Source organism: Gekko japonicus, unplaced genomic scaffold, assembly GCF_001447785.1.
Source record: "Gekko japonicus isolate JY-2015 unplaced genomic scaffold, Gekko_japonicus_V1.1 scaffold446, whole genome shotgun sequence".
NCBI classification, from domain to species: domain Eukaryota; kingdom Metazoa; phylum Chordata; class Lepidosauria; order Squamata; family Gekkonidae; genus Gekko; species Gekko japonicus.
This window is the reverse complement of record NW_015168058.1, coordinates 1053250-1074165: the sequence shown is the minus strand read 5'-3', so window position 1 is coordinate 1074165 and position 20916 is coordinate 1053250.

The window sequence follows — 20916 nt, the reverse complement described above, 5'->3', positions numbered from 1 at the left end:
AGGGGTGCTTGGAAGAAATGGAATGTTTTTTTTTTGGGGGGGGGGGGGGAACAGAGATATGGAACCAAGAATCTGGGTGGTACTTCCTGCCCTGCCTCCTTAAAGAGCCAGCAGCCCAGAGGCTGAATGCAGAAGTTTGGCAGAAATGCCTCCACTGAAGGCCTGTCTCAGACGCTGGATGGATGCCACATCCTGGTGTGCTGGGATGGGCGTGATGCTCCAGTGACCACACACAATGTAGTATCCTGAAGGAAAGGAGGCACCCACAAAAGGAGGCCCTGAGGGAGAAGTCGATGCAGTGCTTATGGCTCAGCCTCAGTGCAGGTGGAGGGCTGGAGGATGCCCAGATGTTCTTTCTAATTCCAGGTGACAGGAAGAGGGTTTAGGCAGCTGGATGCGGAGGCCAGGCCAGGGCAGTGTGCCTATCTGAGCACTCACATACAAAGGGGGTAAGGCTGCATTCACACCACCAACAAAGGCAACACGTTAGTAACAGCACGTTAGAATGTTGTTTCCACTTTTCCCAGAAGAGTATGCTCCATAAAGTCTACATTACAAAACACCAGAGGTTTCTTTTCAACTTGTCACATGCTCAGAGGTGGACAGAAACATCCTAGGAGGGGGAAGAGCAAGAACTGGGCCTATAACATTCCCATGAACAAGATCCTACTGCTCTTTTGAGAAGTCTGTACTGCTTCTTCCTTACTTTAATTCTCTCCCATTACATTTTCTATTAAAGTACAGGTAGCCAAATAGAAAATACACACAGCGGTTATCAAAGGCACGTGCATGAAAGAAACAGCCTCGTCCTTTCAAGTTTACTGCTCACATACACTCTAAAGAGAAACAGATTTCTGTACCTGGAGCACTACAATGTATATGCCGGGTTCCATTCTCTACATCCAAGTAACAGATTGTAACGTGAAAGGTTCTTAATTTGAACAGCACAGCGGTTAAAGAGTTTGGTGCAACAAACACACTTTGTGTGGATACGGCTTCCCTTATACTGAAACGCGCAAACACACTCAAGCCTCACACATGGAGGAGACCCGGCCTCAGGAAGTTCTGCAACCAGGCCAGCTCTCTGTGGCTGGAGAGGAATGGAAACTATGCATGATCTGAAGCTTCCCATCCCAGGGCAGTCAGTACAGGGCAGGAGGCGGCACAAAGAGGAAGCGCAGACCCACTCTGGAAGCACACACACACACCCCCCCCCGGCTTTGCTGAGAGAAAAGGGGAGCGGAAAAATTAGGCTATGGAGAGAAAAGGGGAACGGCAACGGAGAGAAAAGGTGCACTTGAGAGAAGGCAGAGATGTTCTGCCAGGCCTTGGGTTCAGGGCAGGCACGGTGGACATCATGCCTGGCCTGGCACCAGTGTTCCCTCTAAGCTGAGTTAGCATGAGCTAGCTCACAGTTTTTTAGCCTCTGGCTCACACATTTTTGTCTTAGCTCAGGGAGGATGGCTCCAGAGCAAACTAACTTATGCAGTAGCCAAATCACTCGCTCACACAACTTTCATGCCAGTCGCTCACAAAGGAGAATTTTTGCTCACAAGACTCCACAGCTTAGAGGGAACATTGCCTGGCACCCTGCCTGGATCCCTACTGCTTGTGGAACTCCCTCCCTCCCTCGCTGTGCGTCCAAAGCACTCATAGGCCAGGTAGGGGAGGGAACGCAAAAATTTTCACCACTCGCTTTTAATTACTGTATAATATGTTGGGTGTGATTTTATGGTTTTAAAATTTTGCACATCACCCAGAGGCCCACAATTGTGGGGATTAGGTGATTAATAAATGCAATAATTAGATAATGAAAGGGTTTAGGACTGCCTGGGAGCCACTTAAGTTTGCTGGGAGAGACTGGGAGGGCGAGCAATACTCTGGCCTCACCCTCGCAAAGCAGCCTTGTTCATTTACTGACTTGGTTTCTATACCCGGCCGTTCTCCCCAGAGGGGACACAAAGCAGCTTCCATAATTCTCCCTTCCTCCATTTTATCCTCACAACAACCCTGTGATGTAGGCCAATGTTCCCTCTACGCTGTGGAGTCTTGTGAGCAAAAATTCTACTTCATGAGCTACTGGCATTAAAGTTGTGAGCGAGCAATTTGGCTACTGCATACAGTAGTTTGCTCTGGAGCCCTCCTTCCTGAGCTCAGACAAAAACGGGTGAGCCGGAGGCTAAAAACCAGTGAGCTAGCTCACACGAACTCAGCTTAGAGGAAACACTGATGTAGGCTAGGCTGAACATGTGTGAACTGCCCAAGGTCACCCAGCGAGTTTCTATAGCAAAGTGGAGAATTAAACCTGACCGTCCCAGAGCCTGGTCTGTCACTTTCACCACTACACCACATTGCATCCTGCAAATACATCCACAAAAAAACACATTCTCTACAAATTCCCTTGATACCCCTGTGAGAAATCCCCAGCATGATCACAGCCTGAAAAAAAGAAAAGAAAAAACCAACTCTTCCAGTTTATAAAAATTTTTTGCCTGACTGCCTGAAGGTGATTCTTAGGGAAGGTTGCCAGATGAGAAGCTATTTACAAATCTGTATTCAAAGAAAGTGGCAAAAGGCATTCTGAAATTGTGACAAAAAGCTGAGGAAAATCACTCTTCTTTACCTAAACTCCAGTCTAGACCCACCTGTTAAAAAAGAAATTCCAGGGCACATCCTTTCAGTCAGTACCAGATTTGGTTCCGTTCGGTACAAACACACACATAGCTGAGGCTCAAATCAATGCTGGCCACAGGCCTAGAGTTCGCACATCATCATGGGCAGGGTTTGATGTCTAGATCCATGTGGCAGAGGGCAACCTGAGCCTCAGAAGGACACCAGGCCATCACACAGGTAAAGAAGCAGAGCGGCACCTACCTTGCAGTAACCTAAAATAAGCCTGGCCTCTCCAGGAAGCCCTGGGACCAGGTGTCCTGTCTGTGGGCCACGTCAATGACATGGCACCAGCCCTTGTTTGCCAACAACTGTACATTTCCTGGGAAGCTGGTGCCAATCCCAGCCCCCTCGGGAGTACAACTAGCATTGCAAGCACACGAACATCCAATGCACTGCACAGAGGAACTCTTAAAAAGTAAAGTGTGATGACCCTGAATCTACTCTGCAAAATGCATAAAGTGATTTTATTTCACGTCTGTCTGGGGCTTGGAGCCCTGTCCCCTCAGAAGGCAGGCTTCAAATACTAGTGGAGTGAAGGGGTTACAGTGGCAGACCAAGAACTGAATAGGGAAGGTTGCTGGGTGGCCCTGGGCCAGTCACTCTCCCTCTCTCTCAGCCTAACCAACTCATGGAATTCGTTTTGAGGATAAAACAGAGGTGGAGGAATCCATGCTATAGGGCTGCCCTGGGCCCCCCTTTGGGGAGAACAGTGAGGTCCACATATCTAAATAAATATACAACAAAGCTTCAGCATTTGCTACCCACCCCTGGCGAGGAGGCCTTCAAGTCCAGAATGGTGGCCCACCCGAGGTGTCTAAAAGACCTCTTTTGGGGGGTCACATCTGGGTTGATGGATCATAAACTGGGGAGACACACTCTAACCAAGCCTTCTTTCTTTACTCACCATTCCATCTAGATAGGTGGTCTCTCCTGTTCCTTAACTGTGTCTTGCCCCCAAACAAAGCCACACAAGGGGGGTGGCAGGAGACATTGGGGGAAAGCCCCTCTAAAGCAGCCACGGCCACACAGGCCTCTATTTCGCTCAAGATCGCTTAGGAGCAATGTTCCCTCTAAGCGGTGGAGTCTTGTGAGCAAGAATTCTACTTTGCGAGCTCCTGGCATTCAAGTGGTGAGCCAGCGATTTGGCCGCCGCATCAATCAGTTTGCTCTGGAGCCCTCCTTCCCGAGCGGAGACAAAAATGTGTGAGCCGGAGGCTGAAAAACCGTGAGCCGGCTCACGCTCACTCAGCTTAGAGGGAAACTGCTTAGGAGGGACTGATAATAATAACACCTTTGTCTTCTTTAATCTCACCATACGGACAATCAAGATGCTTTGGAAACGGGTTTAACCTGCTGCACCCCCCTCTTCTTCCTAGGAGCAGGGATTCTTCTAAACAATATTAGTGTTCTGTGATAGAAAACAGCGCAGCGGCTCATTCATGCAAAGCTCCCAGTAGGAGCTGTGGTGGCTCAAGTGGTTAAGATGCTGAACTGCAGGCTGTGGAAGGTCGGTAGTTCAGCAGTTCGAGACCCGAGTGTGCTGGATGACGGAGTGAGCTCCCGTCTCTAGTTCCAGCTCCTGCCAACCTAGCAGTTCGAAAGCAAGAAATGGCAAGTAGATAAATAGGGACCACTTCGGTGGGAAGGGAACAGCGTTCCGTGTGCCTTGGTGTTTAGCCATGCTGGACACATGACCACGGAGATGTCTTCGGACAGCGCTGGCTCTTCGGCTTGGAAACGGAGATGAGCACCGCAACCCCAGAGTCGGATTCGACTGGCTTTCGAGCAAGGGAACTTTTACCTTTACCTTTACCCCCCTCTTCTTCCTATGAGCGGGGATTCTTCTAAACAATCCTAGTGCTCTGTGATAGAAAACAGCGCAACGGCTCATTCATGCAAAGCAGCAGCGGCATGGGCATGACATTATGAGCACGGTGGGTCGCCCCGGTGCGGAGCTTTGACGAAGGGAGAGCTTTGACTCCGGGAAGCTCGGACCCCGGAGATTGTGCTGGCCTGGACGGCCAGCACAATCTCCGGGGTCCGAGCTTCCCGGAGTCAAAGCTCTCCCTTCGTCAAAGCTCCGCACCGGGGCGACCCACCGTGCTCATAATGTCATGCCCATGCCGCTGCTGCTTTGCATGAATGAGCCGTTGCGCTGTTTTCTATCACAGAGCACTAGGATTGTTTAGAAGAATCCCCGCTCATAGGAAGAAGAGGGGGGTAAAGGTAAAGGTAAAAGTTCCCTTGCTCGAAAGCCAGTCGAATCCGACTCTGGGGTTGCGGTGCTCATCTCCGTTTCCAAGCCGAAGAGCCAGCGCTGTCCGAAGACATCTCCGTGGTCATGTGTCCAGCATGGCTAAACACCAAGGCACACGGAACGCTGTTCCCTTCCCACCGAAGTGGTCCCTATTTATCTACTTGCCATTTCTTGCTTTCGAACTGCTAGGTTGGCAGGAGCTGGAACTACCCCTTCTCCCCCCGCCCCCTTCCCCGCCCCTCCCAGCCAGGGAGCGCTCGAAAAGCCCGCGGGCCCGAGGCGGCTGCGCGGCACGTCGCGGCACAGCCCCAAGCCCTAGGGGATGGGAGCGCGCGGGGGACGCCGACAGGCTAGGAGGGACCCAGGCAAGGGCAGCCACGCGCAAGGCAACCCCATCAGCAACAGGGTGCTTTAGAGGACCCGAATTCATAGGGCGCTGGCCTGGCGGAGGCGCAGAGGGCTCCACACCGCTTGGGATGGAGGGGGGGGGGGACGACAAAGAGACTCCCAGGAGAGAAGAGAGGCGGGCAGCTCGGCCCTGCACCTTGCCTGCCTGCCTTCCTTCTGCTGAAGCCGACCTGCGAGGGTTGACCCAGGCAAGGGGAGCCACGCGGGCCTCCCTTTGCCAGACCCTTTGCAAGGCAATCCCATCAGCGATAGGGTGCTTTAGAGGACCCGAATTCATAGGGCGCGAGGAGGAAGCCAGCGCCGGGCCGCCCTCTCTGCGCTGCTCGCGGCCCCGAGTGGCGCTGGCGTGGCGGAGGCGCAGAGGGCTCCACACCGCTTGGGATCATCTTGGGGGGGGACAAAGAGACCCCCAGGAGAGAAGGGAGGCGGGCAGCTCGGCCCTGCACCTTGCCTGCCTTCTGCTGAAGCCGACCTGCGAGGGTTGACCCAGGCAAGGGGAGCCACGCGGGCCTCCCTTTGCCAGACCCTTTGCAAGGCAACCTCAGCAGCAATAGGGGGTTTTAGAGGGAGGTACTAAAAGGAAGGACAGGATTGCCCTTCCGCATTTTTATTGCAACTCTACTTGTACTCTAATGTTTCCTAATGGAGCCCATGCAAGTCAATGGGCATTCCTGGCTCCCATTATTTCCAATGGGTCTTCCAGCGTCTCCCATTGTTTCCAATGGGCAATCCTGACCTCCCTTTTAGTACATCCCGGTTTTGGAGGGCCTGAATTCACAGGGCCGCGCTCGCTTGGAAGCGACTCGGCGGTGCTTAACGCCCGCACTCACACACACACTCACACACACACACACAGGTTGCCCAGCTCCCTCTTGCGCAGGGGCCAATACGAAAAAACCGGGAGAAATCAGAGCTGCCAGGTCCTGGAGATTGGGGCGGGGAAGGACTTCAGTGCAGTGTTCCCTCTAAGCTGAGTTAATATGAGCTAGCTGACAGTTTTTTAGCCTCCAGTTCACAGATTTTTGTCTTGGCTCAGGAAGGATGGTTCCGGAGCAAACTATTTTATGCAGCAGCCAAATCACTTGCTCACCACTTTAATGCCAGGAGCTCACAAAGTAGAATTTTTGCTCACAAGACTCCACAGCTAAGAGGGAGCACTGCTTCAGTGGTGTAGAAGGCCATCGGGCCCACTTCCCAAAGCAGCCCTTTTCTCCAGAAAACTGATCTCGGCCCTCTGGAGACCTACTGTGATCCCGGGAGATCTCCAGGCCCCACCTGGGGGTTGGCGGCCGTAAGTTAAAAGCAGAATCGTCCCACGAGCTCCGCTGCTCTTTTAAAGTGGAAAGCTTCCCGCGTCGCGTGTCGCTTGCATTGCAAAAGTAAGAAAGGGAAGTGGTGTGAGTCAGGGGGGAATAAGCGAGGCAGACGTTGGCTAAAGTCGTAACTCCGAGACATGACGCCGGAATCGGGGATTGCTAACCACCCGATGAAACAAAGAGCCAGATGAATCACCTCTTCTGGAATGCTTGCACGTGGTGCCTTTTGCTCGCCACACACAGTCTTTCCAGCCCATAGTAGATTTGGTGTGCATGCGTGCATATACTTACAGTGCGTGCTACAGACTTTGCTGCCCTCAAGCAATGCGCAAGGAAGGAGGAGAAGGTCTTCTGTCTGCTGTGAGGACTGCATCAAGTAGGGGGGGGGGACTGCCCGTCGCGAAAAGTTGAGCCCCCAGGATCCGCCTTTGAGTCTGCAGGGTGCGGGGAGCCTCTTGGGCTCAAACTCCGCCCAGCAGCCTTTGGCGCGCATTAACCGCGCGAGGGGTGAGGGCTGCCCCCCAAACCTTGCATGGCATTAGGCGTGGACGGCCCTGAGCCCTCCTGTGCTACCAGGGAAGAATTTACAAAAGGCTCACAAGAACTAATTTGACGCTGGGCTCAGCTCCAGAACCTATTTTACACGCAGGAGCTGAAAGGTAGTCTCCTAGGAATGGCCTTTGATCCACAACAGTATCAGTGAGTCAACTGCACACTCAGTCCCAAACAGTCAGAAAGTCACAATATTGGGGTTTCAAAGAAACGGCTGGTGATTGGAGAGAAGCACCCCAGGATCTCTTGAGGTGTAGCAAGTAACTCAGGAGTGGCAAAGAATGCGGGGGTCCTCCTCTCAGATTCAGTAGCACAGCCACGGGGGGGGGGGAGCCCTGCCGTCCATAAGCCGGGTGTGATATCCTCAGGGCTGCAGCACTATCAAACTATTGCCACAGCAAGAATAATTACACCCTGCTCTGGGTTCCCTTCTGCAATATTCTGCAACACAGATCACATGGCAGCTGAAAATACATCACTTGCATTGCATGTGCAGTACATCCCTAAATATAGTTAGAAGAAAGCCCTGTGAGTTTTACTTCCAAGTAAATTTGCTGTATAATAACATTTGAGTTCATTCTTCCAGCCCCCACAGTAGATCTCTAAGAAACCGTGTTCTTTGCAACCTGGGAAGCTAAATTGTACATGCTGATGTGTTGGTTTCTCTTGCTCACACAGGCCATATTTCAGGCTCAAACCTCCCTGTGTACTGTCTGGCAGTTTGTAAACACATGTGCATTTCTACATAAATGTGTACAAAAGATACACTACTGTTGCACAGTGGCTTAGGAAAATACAAGTTGCTCCTTTTTAAAAAGCATACTGGAAAACTTCATTTTTTCGCATGGGGAGAAGAACCCCTTCCCTGGATGTAAGTTTCCGCACAGTAGTAGCTTAAGCTGCTATTACTTAGACAGCAACTGTAGAAGTACTTGCTTATGTAATGGTGTTATTCAGCAAAATATGGCTCCTGTTTTCTTGAATGCCTGGATTGACACCCTCTCCTTCCCATTTGTTTCTTGTTATTTAGATGTGAAGGGATATGCATGAAGGGTATTTTATTTTAGAAGATCTCTTGATCTCATAGATGCTCCTCAAATGAGAATAAAATAGTAGTAGCTCATTCTTCCTACCAATACTGGTTGAATATTTGCAGTTATGTTTTCCCTGCTGTGAGAAACTTGCAGGAAACTGTTTTTTGATCTCTCAACATTTGCTGGAGTTTTTCAGGGGCCTTCCTGACTTTGAGTTTTAAATTCTAATTGTCCATACTCTGACTAAACAAACCTATTGTCCCTAGAGAATCTCATTACCCATCTAATGCATTTAGAACTAGTTTGCATTTGCTTTGTCACAGTAAACAGGAGGGGTGTTTTCTCATAGATCCCTGAAAGATCTTGTTGCAACTGTAATGCAAATAAAAACTTATCAGTGGCTAGAATGGGCAATCAATTTTAAAATAGCTCCGTTGGCTGGCTGTACCTCATTTACATGTGCATTCACATACCCCCCCCACAAATCATATACCTCCACATTGGGGGGGGGACTCTGCCCTCCAAGCAATGCGCCCTCTAAGCTGTGAGCAAAAATTCTCCTTTGTGAGCTCCTGGCATCAAAGTTGTGAGCGAGCGATTTGGCTATTGCATAAATTAGTTTGCTCTGGAGCCATCCTTCCCGAGCCAAGACAAAAATCTGTCAGCTTAGAGGGAACAGTGCCTCCAAGTGGACATACACTGTTTCCTGGTCCAAAGCCAAGTTCTTGTGCCAACTGCTCCAAAGTGGGGTGTCCCCAGGACAGTGGCAGTACAGACGCTGGGGCCAATCTGCACCCCAAATCGATCTCTGGACCACCCCAAATCACACAGCCCCGCACTCCAGAGACTGTCCCCTGCATTAAGACATTCAATGGTACCCAGTCCAAACACTGGTTCTGGCATCACAAGCTTCTGTTTGGAGTGCCACCAAGAGGCCTGTATTGCAAAGAAGATTTCAATAAGGAACTGGAACAGCTGTATACTTCAGCGAAGAGACAACAAAGGCTGGGATAGGGTAGAGGTTTATAAGATTATGCATGGGGTGGAGAGAGTGGACAAAGAGAAATTTTTCTCTTTCTCCCAAGAGACTAGAACTCAAGGGCATCCAATGGAGCTGATGGGCAGTAGGTTCAGGAGGGACAAAAAGACATATTCTGTTTCCTAGTTCAATGCACATGCAGACATTGGGGTCCAGCACAAGGCTGAAGTTGGTTCCCATTTCCAGTTTTGGCTATAAGCTTTCAACAGTCAACATTTCCTTTATCAGATAAGATTCTTCTATGGCAGACCAACACAGCTACCCTCAGGCATTTTTTCTTTTCTTTTTTTTTAATGAGGGGTTTGTGTGTGTGTGTGTGTGTGTGTGTGCGTGCGTGCTTGGAAGTTGTCGTTTACTTCTGGCAACCCCTAGTGGGGCTTGGATGTTTCAGAGAGGTGGCTGACGATTGCCTGCCTCTGCATCCCGGCCCTGGTATTCCTGGGAGGTCTCCCTTCCAAGTCCTTGCCAGGATCGGCCCTGCTTAGCTTCCAAGATCTGATGAGACTGGGCTTCCCTTGGGCTATCCAAGTCGGGGCTATCCTCAGAAATTGGTAAAGTCTTCCCTACAGTTGTTGTGCTGTAGCACTTTACCTCTTGTTTGATGTTACAGACAAACCATGCCGCCAAAGTTCCAGAAGAACAGTCAGATCCAAACACTGGTTCTGGCAACCACGAGCTTCTGTTTAGAGTGCCACCCAGAGGCCTGTATTGCAAAAAAAAAAAAAAAAATGAATAAGGAACTGGAACTCTGCACCCCAAAATAAAATTTGGACCACCACACACCATACATCCCCAAGTTCAGAAGACTCTGCCCTCCAAGGAGACTTATGCTGCTTCCTGTTCCAAAGCCCCGTTCTTGTGCAAATTGCTCCAAAGTTGGGTGCCCCCAACACCAATATGCGTGAAAATGTGTGTGGGCCTAATACAACTTCTGGTACCAAAACTTCCTATTAGAACAACCAAGATCCATATTTTCCCTTGTCCTCCTGGGTATCCTAGGTCCAGCATTGCAATTATAATTCGTTTATTTAATTCTCCAGGGCACATATGGGGAGAGGTGGTCCCTCAGGCATGTCAGGCCCAGGCTGCACAGGGCTTTAAAGGTTAATATAGGTCTCTGGTCGTGGCCCTGCCCCCAGCGTGCCCGGCGTCATGATGTCACTTCCCTGTGACGTGCATGCGGCGCGCACGCGCGCTCCGGGAGTTGCGCAGGAGTCCCCCGCCGGAGAGGTGAGTAACATTTGGCAACCCTAGGTTAATACCAGTATCTTGAATTGGCATAGCGCCAGCCAAATGTGCACCCGCACAGACAACGCAGTCAGGAGGCACATAATCACATTTTACGCTAACTAGAGTTTCTGGATCAGCCTCAAGGGCAAGCCCACGTAAAGCAAGTTACAGTAATCAAATCTGGAAGTGACCATTGCGTGGGTCACAGGGGTGGATTAACCATAAAGCAGACTAAGCACGTGCTTAGGGCACCAGGGCCAAAGGGGGAGTTGGGAAAAGGGTGAAAAGAACTTTATGTAGCCCAAGCTTGGCTTAGTTTGTAGTCTATTGTGTTATCACATGAATAAAATTTTGCATTGCTGCAACCTGCATTGTATCTCTAGTCAGACAGGTCAACAACTAAAATGGACTGGGGGTCAGTGTGGAAAGGAGGGGGGCACCAAGATTGGCCAGTGCTGAGGGCACCACCAGTGAGCCTTAATCTGCCCCTGGTCACAGTAGCCAAGTCCTGGGGGGAGAGGTTGGGAGCCAGCTGTCGGGTCTTCCACAGGTGAAAAAAGGCAGATCTGGCCACTGGGGCGACCTGGGCCTCCACAGAGAGCAGGGCATCCGGGACCACCCCCAGGCACCTCTCCTTCTGGGATGGCACAGAAACGGCACCATCTAGGGTGGGTGGCCAGATTCCCGATTCAGCTCCACCCCCAATCCCACCCCCGGGGGCTCACGTACAGGACCTCCATCTTCATTGGATTAATTTTCAGCCAGCTTTGCTGTAACCACTTAGCCATGGCCTCCAGTGCTCTGGACAGATTCTCTGGGGCAGAGTCCGGGCAGCCATCCGTCAACAAATGGTGACAACCCAGCCCAACCCCAACCCCCCAACTGGGCAAGGGGACACCTACAGCTCTCGAACAACATCGGTGAGAGAATCGCCCCCTGGGGAGTATTGCGGGGAGACTCTCACACCAAGCGCCATCTGCTGTCCCCGATCAGGGAGAAAGGCGGAAAACCACTGTAAGGCAGACCCCTGAATTCCTACATCGGCAAGGTAATTAGTTTAATTGGTTTAAAGTTATTTATTATTCTGTGCAAAACCCTCAGCCACATGGCTAAAATTTCGAACAAAACAGTATGAAACATATAAAATCAGTTTATCCAACACTGATGTTTGCTGTGGTATCTGTAAGTTATTGCCCCCAGTCATAAGTGTTCTTCTCCTGGATAGTTCCTGGCCTGATGGCAGCTCCTATGGTAACTGTAGTTTTTCTGTTGTTATCACCAAGGTATGCTAAGGCCACCGTGGATCGGGACATAACTTTGTGCCGCACACCTGGGGATTGCAGGGACTTCTCTTGGAAATGAGCCTTGAAAGCTCCAAGGAAGAGTGGGCTAGTGAGGAGGAACCAGGTCTTTAAGGGTCAAAAGAATATCTTTACATGCCCCCTAGACACCGGCGGCTCTAATGCACTGTAATTTCACGGTACAATTAATTCTGAGCCCAGTGTATATGGATCGTGAAATAATACATCATAAAAAAGAGAACTGCATACTTGTTTCCCTGGAAACTTGGGTCTTCCCTCCTGGGGGTGCGGGAAACATTTCTGTTCATGACTGATGTACAGTAACAATGTGGTTGGGAAGTGGATGTCTCTTCAGAATATTGTTGAAGACAGCTTTAGTGGCCTCTGTGTTGCCAAGACCTGAGCTCTCCTGTTCCTTCAGTTCATCATATAGATCAGGGGTGCTGAACTCATTTGTTACAAGAGCCGGATCTGACATAAATGGGACTTTGTGGGGTCAGGCCATGTGTGTCATAAAATGTAATGCCAGGTAGCAGAGACATCAACTTTATAAAAGATACAAACACAATTGAAGACATTATTTTTTAACTTAAAATACAAATATGCTTAAATCTCTTGCAATATTTTGTTTACTTAACTGTCTTTGATAACTGCCAAACCTCCCCCCCCCAAAAAAAAATGGAAAGGTGGGGGGAATAGTGGGATTTGGCAGTACAATTTTAAAAATAAAACATCAAGAAAAAGCACAAGGATCACAGCAGAAACTAAAATATCAACTAAAAATATAAAATGGTCTGAGCCTAAGAAGATAAAATGGCTGGGCATTTGTTTGTTTATTTATTTTTGACATTTTTACCCCGCCCTCCCCGCAAGTGGACTCAGGGCGGCTTACAAGGGGCGGAGCCCACATAAAACATAGTAAAAGCAATAAAACCTTAAATAACACAGATAAAGTGCTCCATGAAGACAAGATGGTCTCCACACACGTTTCCAGGGAAGCGTTATGCTTTATTAGACTACAGGTCTGTTACCATGTCCACAGGTTTATTGTTAGGAATGACAATAGGGTGGAAACATCCCTACATATAGCAGGATGAGGCAAATGGCTAAGCAAATGAAATCTGAGCACGCGGGGGGGGGATTCTGCTGGCGGGAGGTTACATAATAAGCGGGAGAGTCTCAGTGCCCTATGACAGCCGAATGATTCACACCAGCGGTGGAATGCAAGCCCTCCCTCCGTCACAAGGTCAGACAGATAACTCAGTCTGGCAGCACTGGTTCTCACGGTCTCCCTATCACTGTTTACGGCAAGCGGGCAGAGCAGTGAGCAAGCTATGGAGGGATTGGGGCCACCATTTGGGTGCTGACATCCCCAAATAAATCTCTTGATCGTAACAGTCAGTTCTTTGGGGGTGATGTTATCCTGTAGTTGGTCCCAAGTAAGTCCGATGGTACCAGTGCCATGTGGTGTTATAAGCGGTCTTCCTGGGGCCATCTCTAGCCCCGTTGTTATCCACAGTGTTGGTGGTGGTGGCAGTGGCGGCCCCTATGCAAAAGCCTGGCGGAAGAGCTCCGTCTTGCAGGCCCTGCAGAACTGCATAAGGTCCCGCAGGGCCCTTATCTCCTCCAGGAGTTCGTTCCACCAGGTAGGGGCCACCATCGAAAAGGATCTGGCCCTGGTCGCGTCGAGCCTTGCCTCCCGGGGGCCTGGAATCACCAGGCGATGTTGTGTCCCCGACTGAAGTGCTCTTGGGGGTATATATGGGGAAAGGCGGTCCCTCAGGTAGGTTGGACCCTACATTGCAAGCTTCTCTCCCCCCCCCAGGTCTCCTCAGAGTGACTGTGGCTCTCCAGTGCAATGTAATCAATTGAGTCTAAAGAATTAAGGGCGCAAGGGCATAAACATTCATGTCTTGGGATCTGGAGATATCTACCAGAAAGTATCCTGAAAGTGAATGCATTTACCCTAGCCAATAAAAATGCTTTGCGTTGTGTAGAAACATCAAGAATATGGAGATATCGGGCCATCCTGCCCAAATGGTTAGTAAGTCCATGTCTGGCAGGAGAACAAATACAGGGTTGGGCTGGTTGGAGTTTTTGTTGTTTAATATCAATAAGACATTGCTTAATTGTTTTAAAGTTATATGATTTGTCAGATAAAACTAGATTGTCAAGTGCAATCCCAATTTGATTGAGTTTAAATTTAATTGAGGCTTCCCAATTTATATTATGCAATCCATTTCTCAAAAAAATTCATAGGGAACCCGGTTCTGCTCTGAAATAGAGCTTGAGCCAATAATGAATTCCCAAAATCCAAACTTTAGTCCCAATAAAATTTTGGCCAGCTTCTAGACAGTCCGTGAAGTAAGATACACATTTGAGAACTCCCATGATTTTTCTAAGATATATCGCTTGTATATTCTACATGTCTTGCTTAAAGGCATTAAGCCCTATTGGAATATCATTACAGAATTTGAGATAATACTTTGGCATTAAAAATTCTTATCGCTGCAGAGACACATTGATTCCCATTATCAGAAAAAATTCATGAGTTGATTCAGAGAGACCCTAGCTAACTTTATAGTTCTCTTTCAATGAACTAAGATTATAATTATAAGCCGCTAGGAATAAGGCCCATTGTGAAAATAAATACAATGACCTCTAGAAAGAGGCTCTGGGAGAGTGCCAAGGCCTTGGGCACTCAGTGTCAATTTGCTGTGGCAACCTCCTCAAACCCCATCCTCTCCAGGCTCCACCCCTGAAATCCCCAGGAATTTCCCAGCCTGAAGTTGGCAACCCCATCCCCTTCCCAGCTAACCACCAACCTACCATTATCTAGCCCTCTGACTGCAGCTGACCTCTGCCCTCCCTCCTGGAGATCAGTTGTAATTCTGAGTGATCTCCACCCCTCACCTGGAGAATGGCAACAATGGTTCAACAGGAGAAAATGGCTGGTTCAGAGGGTGGAGTCTATGGCATTGTACCTGTCTGAGGTCCCACTCCTCACCCTCTCCAATCTCCACCCCTCAAATCTCCAGGAGTTTCCCAACTTGGAGTTGGCAACCCTATCTCTTTCCCACCCAAGCATCAGCCTGCCATTATCTGCTCCTCTGATGTCTGCTTTCCATCTCCTCCCCCCTCCCGGAGATCAGTTGTAATTCTGAGTGATCTCCACCCCTCACCTGGAGATTGGCAACAGTGGTTCCCCAGGAGGGAATGGTTGGTTGGGAGGAGGAGGAGGAGAAGAAGAAGAAGAAGAAGAAGGAAGAAGAAGAAGAAGAAGAAGAAGAAGAAGAAGAAGAAGAAGAAGAGATTGGATTTATACCCTGCCCTTCACTACCCAAAGGAGTCTCAGAGTGGTTTACAAAATCCTTTCCCTTCCCCTCCTCACAACAGACACCCTGTGACAGTGTTCCCTCTAAGCTGAGTTAGTGTGAGCTAGTTCACAGTTTTTTAGCCTCCAGCTCACACATTTTTGTCTTAGCTCAGGAAGGATGGCTCCAGAGCAAACTGATTTATGCAGTAGCCAAATTACTTGCTCATAACTTTGATGCCAGTAGCTTACAAAGTAGAATTTTTGCTCTCAAGACTCCACAGCTTAGAGGGAGCATTGCCTGTGAGGTAGGTGGGGCTGAGAGAGCAGTTCTCCCAGATTAGAGTCCGCACACTTAACCACTACACCAAACTGGCTCTCACTGGAGGGTGGAGTCTATGGCATCGTACCTGTCTGAGGTCCCACACCTCCTCAAACCTCACTCTCTCCAGGTTCCATCCCTCAAATCTACAGGAATTTCCCACCTGGAGTTGGCAACCCTATCTCCTTCCCAGCCAATCCTCAACCTACCTTTATTTTCCCCTCACTCTTCAGCTCCTGTGGGTGTATCTCACTCCTTAAGTTCGCTGCCACCACTCACTGAATTGCCACTGCCTTTTTAGAGGGACAGTGAGCGAGCCAGTTTGGTGTAGTGGTTAAATGTGCGGACTCTAATCTGGGAGAACTGGGTTTGATTCCCCACTCCTCCACTTGCACCTGGCTGGATTACCTTGGGCAAGCCATAATTCTGGCACACCTATTCTTGAAAAAGAGCAGTTTCTGTCAGAGTTCTCTCAGCCCCACCTGCCTCATGTCTGTTGTGGGTAGGGGAAGGGAAAGGAGTTTGTAAGCCACTCTGAGACTCCTTTGGGTAGTGAATGGCAGGGTATAAATCCAGTCTCTTCTTCTTCTCCCTCTGGCTGAATCTCCCTATTTGGAGATGGAATCCCCAATCTTTGGGGGATCCCTGGAAAATTGGCAACCCTAGGGTCTGGCCTTTCCTTGCTTCCTTGGGCTACCCCCTCCCTTTGTTATTATGCAGAGTGGGGGAGACTGTGGTCAGAGCACAACACAGATTAGTAGCCCAAAGTTGCAAAGAAAATATGGAATGGATTTCCCATTAAGGTTTCTGGGCCCAGATAGACTACTCTGGGAATGGAATGACAGCCACCACAGTGAGATGACAGTCCTTGGGAGTAGCGGAAGCGTTCTGGGATTGGAATGAGGCCCCCCAGAGTGGAATTCCATTCACAGAATGCTGCTGCTACTCCCAGGGACTGTCATTACACTGTGCCCTGTCATTTCAGTCCCAGAACACAGATTCTATTGCTAGGGACTGTCATTCTACTTTGGGGGCAAAAATTCCAGTCCAGAGCACTGTTTCTATTGCTAGAGTTTCTATTGCTTCTTCTTCTTCTCCCAACCAACCATTCCCTCCTGGGGAATTACTGTTGCCAATCTCCAGGTGAGGGGTGGAGATCACTCAGAATTACAACTGATCTCTGGGAGGGGGGAGGAGATGAAAAGCAGACTTCAGAGGAGCAGTCCCAGAGTAAGCTATCTGGGTGGAGAGACCTTAATGGAAAAATACATTCCGTATTTTCTTTGTAACTTTGCAAGTCCAGAAGAGCTTCCTGCCAACCTGCCAAAGCAGACAAAGACAAGTGCGAGGGAGCTCGTAACTTCTGCGGCCTCAAGCTTCAAAGGGGGAGGACAGGGGGTGGGGGTGAAGAGCCATGGACCAGATTAAAGCTTCCGGTCTGCGGGCCTTGAGTTTGACACCTGATATTGATGCCAGTGGCCATTCTTTCCAAATTTGTGGAAACAAACAAAATGTTGTCTTGTGTTACAAATTATGCCAACAACTTTGTATCTGGAGATGAGAAAAAAATATTACTTTTTATGTGTAGTTCTTAAATTGTTTGAGGCCCAGTGTGTCCCAGGACATTTGCACAAGTCACAGGGGGGCTACCTCCCCAGTCACTGAGCATTTTACACACACACTCTCCCCAGCAGCACCTCAGAGATTCACAAGGTTTGGGGATCTGAGCTTTCAAGAGTCAAAGTTCAGCTGGCCAGATAAGAGTTGAAATGGAAATCTCTGAGTCATTATATCCCAGTCAGAAGGCAGGAGGGGTGTTTCAGAGAAAGAAGGATATGCAAAGGTATAATGCGCATTGTAATCAACTTGATTAGGGCAGAGGGGAAATGCTTGGGTGTAGAATATTTGTATCTGTAGTGAGATAAGAATTCATTCAGCCCTGGTGGATCCATTGTTCTAAATTTGTGAATGAAAAATTCAGTAATCTCAGTTTGTAATCTCCCCTTGAAGCTTCTCTGAGGAGTGCCACTCCTCAGTCAACAATTGAATGACCTTGGACCAAGTGTCTGCATGTGCATTTGTCCTGGGGTACCCCCACTTCGTAGTAGCTAGCACAAGAACTGGGCTTTGGATCAGGAAGCAGCATAGGCCCTCTTAGGTGGCAGAGTCCCCTGAATGTATGGGTGTATGGCACTTCAGTTCCTTATTCAAATCTTCTTAATACAGGCTTCTTGGAGGCAGGATCACCACACATCATATTCAGAGAACTCTGCCCTTCAAGGGGACATATCCTGTTTCCTGGTCCAAAGTCAGTTTCTTGTGCCAACAGCTCCAAAGTGGGGTGCCCCCTGCACCAATGCGCATTAAATGGTTACTGGGCTAAATATGGTTTCTGGCACCAAAAGGTCCTATTAGAACCACGTAGATCCATATTTTCCCTTGCCCTAGGTATCCTAGGTCCAGCTTCTCAATCATAATTATATGAAAGTCATTTGCTGTTCAATGCAAACTTGGCGGTTTAATTTATTTACAACTTTCTATGCTGCCTCAGCCAGTGCCTTCTTTCTGGATCAAAGGGTACTGTTCTAAGAATGGACTTATGATTTTCCCCCTCAAAGGGTGGATCATTGTGTCTGGTTTTCCAAGGCATTTCCACAAATCATACAAGATGACAGAATGGTGTAAAGAGCCCACCCAACATATGTGAAGATGCACATTTACAGCTTTGCAAATGCAATCCTAGTACAAACAGCCATCTATTCTGGCATGTTAACCAGGGGTCTTGTTGTAGAAAAAGAGCTGCCGGAGCTCATTAGCATAACTCATTAGCATAACTTATTTGCATATGCCACGCCCCCTGACATCACCGGAAGTGACAGAAGGCCACACCCCCTGACATCACCGGAAGTGTGTCAGAAGGCCCAAACGGAATGAGGATCGAAGCAGAGGGCGGGGTAAAGAAGGGGGCGGGGCTTCACCACGTGACCGCCCCGCCCCCTAGAGGTTCTCTTCCGGAGCTCCGTACCTGAGAGCTCCCCCCCGACTAGAGCCCTGATGTTAACTATGTTGTTTGAGGGCGCAGAGTGCATCTGGACCCGGTCAGCGGACCATGAGAGGCATGAGGAGTGAGACTGGCACGAAGACTACCATGAGAAAAAGGGGAAGACCTCGGGGAAGAGACCCAAGTCGCCCAGGGCCCTACAGGCCGCAGAACTCACCTCTTTGGGGGTGACCTCCTCCAGTGATAGCGACGAGCCTCAGAAACAGGGAAAAGGCCCGGACCTGCTTTGACCAGCCAGCAGGCCCGTGATGCCTCAGCACGAGAATCAGCGAGAACCTGTACCTCCCGGTTTTTTGTGACTGTTACTATTTTGAACCCCAAAGCGGGGACCGAAGTGCGGGTGAGGGCCTTCATTGACTCAGGGTGTTCCCGGGACTTGATAAGCCCGACTCTAGTCACGGACTTGGGGGCAGGGGTGACAAAACTAAAAGACCCTGTGGTATTCACCCAGATGGACGGCACTACCATGTAGTCATGCCAGTACTGTACAGTAAAGCTGCCCATAGGAGTTTCCAGGCACTGGGAACAGAGGTCTTTCATAGTGCACCCCACGGCCCAGTTCCCCATGGTGCTGGGAAACCCCTGGTTGGTGGCCCTCGACCTGTACATGCAGTGGAGTTTGGGGACCTTGACTTGCCTAGACCCCTGGTGCAAAGAGCATCAGTGGAACCCAGAGTGGGGGGGAAGAGCCCTGCCCTGTGCCAGAAAGCGGTTGCTTGGTGCAAGAGGAGCTAAATGCTATCCCACCTGAATACAGAGACTTAGGGCGTGTGTTTGAGGAGAGGGAGGCGGATGAATTACCCCATCATCAAAAGACTGACTGTGCCATAGAGATTTGACCCGGACATAGGATGCCTAAGGGAAAGCTATACACCATAAGCCCGACTGAGAGGGAGGAACTGCGCTGCTTCATTGACAAAAACTTTGAGCGGAGATTCATATGGCTGGCTACCTCCCCCTTCGCTGCCCCTGTGTTATTCCGGAAAAAGAAGGACGGGAGACTAAGATTATACACAGATTATAGGGGTCTGAATGCAGTGTTCATGTCTAACGCCTACCCCTTACTCCTGATCAAAGTCAGAGATAGACTTTCTAGGTTACTGCATCAGCCAACAGGGTCTAGGGATTGATCCTAAGAAAGTACAGGAGGTGGTGGGGTGGGAGGCCCTACACATGAGGAGACAATTACAATCCTTCCTCAGGTTCGCCAATTTCTATCAAGCTTTACTTAGGAGCCTTTAAAGAGGAACTTTATGAAAAGCTTTCTGGAAGTCTAGGTAAACAACATCTACTGGGTCACCCTTGTCCATATGTTTGTTCACCCTCTCAAAGAACTCTAAAAGGTTAATGAGACAAGATCTTCCCTTATAGAATCCTGCTGATTGTTCCTCAATGCTTTTGTTCATCAATGTGCCTACTAATTCTATAATTAATAATGGATTCCACAAACTTACCCAGTATCAGTGTTAGTCTGACCAGCCTATAATTTCCTGGATCTCCTCTGGAACCTTTTTAAAGATGGGGGTTACATTAGCTAACTTCTAGTCCTTGGGAATGGTGGCAGATTTTAGTGATAAACTGCATATTTTTTTGTCAGGAGATCCACAAGTTCACATTTGAGTTCTTTCAGAACTCTCGGATGTATGCCATCTGGGCCTGGTGATGTGTCCGTTTTTAATTTCTCCATCAGTTGTAGGACCTCCTCTCTCGTCACCTCAGTCCAACAGCCCTCCTGAAAATGGCAGTTCTGGAGTCAGCAAGCAGCCCCCCATAGTCCACAGTGAAGACAGAGGCAAAAACTGCATTCAGCTTCTGGGCCATTTCCTGCCATCATTTAGCAATCCTTTTACCCTCTTGGTCATCCAAGGGCCCCATTGTCAGGAGGAATGGAGGACATGCTCCTTTCAAAACAAAAGTGACAGGTCCCCCAGCTCTTGTAGAAGCCCCCCCTCCCAGCCTCCCCCCTCCTCGTGGATGCCCTCCGCCCCCCTCCCTCGCCTCCCCCGTTGGGGGAGTGTGTGCCAGGGTTGTCTGGAGTGTGGATCCTCACCCCCACCCCCAGGGTCAGTGGAGGAAGTGGGTGCTGGGGAGAAAAGCCTTTGTGTGGTTTTCTGCACTGGGGGAACTGTGCTGGGTGCCACATAGTGCTTTTAAGTTGGGAGACTTAAAAGGTGTGTGTGCTGGTCGTTCTTTATTTTAAAAGTGTGCAACTTCAAGCCAGAGAGAGAGAGAAAGAGGCATTATTTTCTCAAAGTTCCCATCTCTCAAATCCTTCTCCCATGTGGGAAACTGCAGGATTCCCCATGCCTTTTTAAAAACTAAAAAGCACAGAAAGCCCAAAAAGCACGTCTGCTCTGTGAGCCACCCAAAGAGAGAGACTGAATGTGAGGCTTAGACTGTGCAGTTCTGC